Source organism: Octopus sinensis, unplaced genomic scaffold (genome assembly GCF_006345805.1).
Source record: "Octopus sinensis unplaced genomic scaffold, ASM634580v1 Contig01420, whole genome shotgun sequence".
Classification (NCBI taxonomy): domain Eukaryota; kingdom Metazoa; phylum Mollusca; class Cephalopoda; order Octopoda; family Octopodidae; genus Octopus; species Octopus sinensis.
In genome coordinates, this window is record NW_021824835.1 from 40,001 (window position 1) to 44,350 (window position 4,350).

The 4,350-nt window shown below is 38.8% G+C and overlaps 1 long non-coding RNA gene across 1 annotated transcript in view; it reads right to left on the reverse strand.

Annotated features, from left to right (window-relative positions):
* LOC118760899 overlaps positions 1–2,194 on the reverse strand; it is a 30,965-nt gene extending 28,771 nt beyond the window's left edge. Inside the window, exon 1 of the long non-coding RNA XR_004997027.1 lies at positions 2,150–2,194. This is a non-coding gene — a long non-coding RNA (uncharacterized LOC118760899). The remainder of the gene's footprint in view (positions 1–2,149) is intronic.
* Positions 2,195–4,350: the final 2,156 nt, after the last annotated feature.

Sequence of the window (4,350 nt, forward strand, 5' to 3'; positions counted from 1 at the left end):
AAGACTTCAAAGTAGCGATCCCTTTTTGTGAGGAGAGTGATAGGTTTGTAGGGGAGGGTAACCCTGATCACTACCGTCTTTCGATGAAGCGTATGTCTAAATAATATCTTCCTTTTCTGAGAAGTGGAGTGGCTTGCTGGTCAAGTCGTTTTCGACCGGGTTTCATATGACCCTTGGTGGGGTCAATATAAGCTTTTGCTATTAAAGCTTATGTGCAATAAATCGGTCATGCTTGCACAATACGCAAAATACCTTCACAATTTTTCAAATACAATTCCAAATAATATTTAGAGGCGTGGCTGTGTGGTAAGAAGTTTGCTTACCAACCACACGGTTCCGGGTTCAGTCCCACTGCGTGGCACTTTGGGCAAGTGTTTTCTACTATAGTCTCGGGTCGACCAAGCCTTGTGATTGAATTTGGTAGACGGAAACTGAAAGAACCTCGTCGCATATGTGTGTGTGTGTGTGTGTGTGTGTGTGTGTTGTGTGTGTGTGGTGTGTGTGTGCGTGCGTGCGTGCGTGTGTGTATGTATGTGTATGCATGTGTGTGTATGTCTTTGTACCTGTGTTTGTACCGCCCACCATCGCTTGACAACAGATGTTGGTGTGTTTACGTCCCCGTCACCTAGCGTTTCAGCAAGAGACCGATAGAGCAAATACTAGGCTTACAAAGAATAAAAACTGGGGGCGATTTGTTCGGCTAAAACCCTTTAAGGTAGTGCTCGAGCATGGCAGCAGTCAAATGTCTGAAGCTAGTAAAAGATTAAAAGAAAACCCCAATACAAATATAAGAAGGATGTTTAACCATTGAATGACTACGGAAGGCTACCTGAAAATGAGTATCCACAGGTAAAAAATTTGGTTGAGAAACAGTCGTATAATTAGACCTAGATTCAAAGGTGTTCTAGTTGGGACTTTATCTAATGGGTCCTTTGTTTATTTAATTCAATGCAAAGTGCGTTGAGGGTAATTTAGCTGCTATTTCTTGCAGATAGCCGCCATATCTTCCTCAAATCACAGCTTATTGTGTTAAACAATGGTTTTCAACCCCTTTTTTTTTACCTTCGAACCCCTTTGATTCCTGTTTTACGAGGATGGACCCTCAGCCATTCGATGTTTAAAAACTCCCTTTATTTTTTTATAATTAAATATTCTTTTCTACTCTAGGCACAAGGCTTGAAATTTTGGGGGAGGTGGCCAGTCGATTAGATTGATCCCAGTACACAACTGGTACTTAATTTATCAACCCTGAAAGGATGAAAGGCAAAGTCGACCTCGGCGGAATTTGAACTCAGAACGTAAAGACAGACGAAATACCGCTATGCATTTCACCCGACGTGCTAATGATTCTGCCAGCTCGCCGCCTTTTTATAATTAAATATTGTTAGGAATTGTATAAAAAGATGCTAAAATATTTTGTGCAATGTAGAAGTATAACCGATTTATTGCAAATGAATTTTAACGACAAAATCTACCATGGACTCCAAAGAGTCGCATTGACCCCGGTTGAGAATCACTATGTTAAAATAAAGGACACGTTCATTGATATCACCCTACACTGTATCTGAAAATAAGGTCTTCTAAGTATTAACCTGCACAGAGCTAATCTGCAGCTACAGAAATACAACAAACCTCACAGTTCTTCATCGTCTTTCGGACAGCTGAACTCTCAGGCAGGATTTGGTCTTATGTTGGCATATCGAAATTAGTTCGGTTTTATTTTATTTTTAAAGTTTGCTTAAGATTACAAATACAACTGGATTTCTCTGCATGAAAGAATTCACGACACTTCGTCAGTTTCTAAACACTTGTGCTTTATGTAAAACTATTCATGTAATTTTTGTGATCATTTTCTTTCCTCTTGTACAAAAGTACGACGTTGCATCCCAATTTTTTAACCGACCTCATGTGCGAATATTATCTATACCTATACCTCCTCTATATCTATCTACCTATCTATTCTTCAATGTTTCTTTCTCCCTCTCCCCCTTCTCTCTCTCTCTCTCTCTCAGCTTATCTCTGCTTATATACTATCTAAATACTCTTTCTATTCCCATCTCTTTCTCTCTCTTCTGTCAGAGTGTGTATATATATTCATACAAACCCACCTACCTATATACATACGCTATATACATACACACACACACACATACACACACACACATATATGTATATATATATATATATATATATATATATATATATATATGTATATATATATATATGTATGTATATATATGTGTGTGTGTGTGAATGAATGAACACACGCACACACACCACACACACACACATATATATATATATATATATATATATATATATATATATATATATATATATATTGTGTGTGTGTGTGTGTGTGTGTGTGTGTGAATGAACGAACACACACACGCACACATACACACACAAACAGAAACACACTCACATATCAAACACTTGTTTTTTATAAGTTTCTAAATATTTTCACAAGAGAAGGAGAAAAAAAGAAGAAAGAAAAGAAAAAGAAGTGACTTTCCCTTTTCAGAAACCAGATAGAGATGCATCACAGATATGGCTGGTTCCATCATATTTACCTTTTTAGATGATTATTCTACGATATTCGATAATCGAGATGTTATTGACACAGCCAAGTAGAACATTTATTCTCTGTCAACAGACAGCGAGGAGCCGCCAAACGTCGCCAGGGGATGTATTTACGAAATCATTTACTTTCTGCGTTATCATCATCGTCGTCGTCGTCGTCATCATCATCATCATCATCATCATCATCACGTTCTTCGTGATTATTATAATCCTTTCTTCTTCTTCTTCTTCTTCTTCTTCTTCTTCTTCTTCTTCTTCTTCTTCTTCTTCTTCTTCTTCTTCTTCTTCTTCTTCTTCTCCTCCTCCTCCTTCTCCTTCTTATTATTATTACCATTATTATTTGTGGTAGAAGTAATAGTAGCAATAAATAAACAAATAAAAACACCGGCGAAAACATTCGTCGCTGCGTTCTGAATTCAAATTCCGCCGACGTCGACTTTATCTTTCATCCTTTGGGTGTCGATTAAGTAAGTACCAGTTGAACTCTGGGGTCGATGTAATCAACTCATCCCCTCCCGAAAAGTTTCTGCCCTTGTGGCAAAATTCGAACTCACATTATTATCATCATCATTATTATTAGTAGTAGTAGTTATGGTAGTAGTAGTTATTTTTATTTTCATTCTTTTATGTTTCGTTTTCATCGTTATCATCATTCCTTCACGCTCCAGACGACAAATGCATAAATTAAGAAGCATTCGACTTCCCCAAGCATTTGATTGTCAGCTAAGAGTCATTTACACACAAACGGACACATTCTCTTATGATGATGATGATGATGATGATGATGAAGGTGGTGGGGTGGGGGTGGGAGTGGGGGTGGGGGTGGGGGGTGATGATGATGGCTACAGGTGCGATTCAGACAGTTTCCATTCAACAACATAAATCGCAATAGACTTACTGCTGCCAACACCACTTATGGCACCTTATCACTAATGTGTGTGTGTGTGAAGGTGCATGGCTCAGTGGTTAAAGCGTCGGCTCACAATCATGAGGTCGTGAGTTCAATTTCCGAACCGGGCTGTGTGTTGTGTTCTTTGGCAAGACAGTTTATTTCACGTTACTCCAGACGTCACTGGTGCCAAATTCCATCGGACTTTGCCTTTTCATTGGATAACATCTGTGGCGGGGAGACATGATGCTGGGATGCCTGGGCGACCGCTGGTCTTCCATAAAACAACCTTGCCCGGACTTGTGCCTCAGAGGGGAACTTTGTAGGTGAAATCCCATGGTCATTCATGACTGATGGAGGTCTTTAACCCTTATATATATATATATGAATTTGTAAAACAAAGAAGATGAAATGAACAAGCTTTAATCACAAATCCCAACAATTGTTTCTGTGCAATGTAACATATGTTAGTTGCTGCGTTTTCCATATAGAATTACATAAATAGTATTATGGTAGCCGTTAACAGTAGTAAAGCGTGGAAACACTCATATATATATATATATATATATATGTGTGTGTGTGTGTGTGTGTGTGTGGTGTGTGTGTGTGTGTGTGTGTGGAACAAAAGCGCAATAGAGGGAATTAAGACGTTCGGACAGATAGACGACACAAAGGTGGACAAGAGAAACAACAATTAGAAGGACAGGCAAAAAAGACGAGTCATTCTTGGCTTTCTTTCACCAGTCAAGTCCCAGAAGTCACGACCATTTTGGGCAGTTACACTTGAGGTGGTTCGATCTGGTGCTTAATTTATCGACCCCGAAAGGATGAAAGAGAAAGTTAAATTCGGTGAAATTTGAACTCAAAACGTCAATATG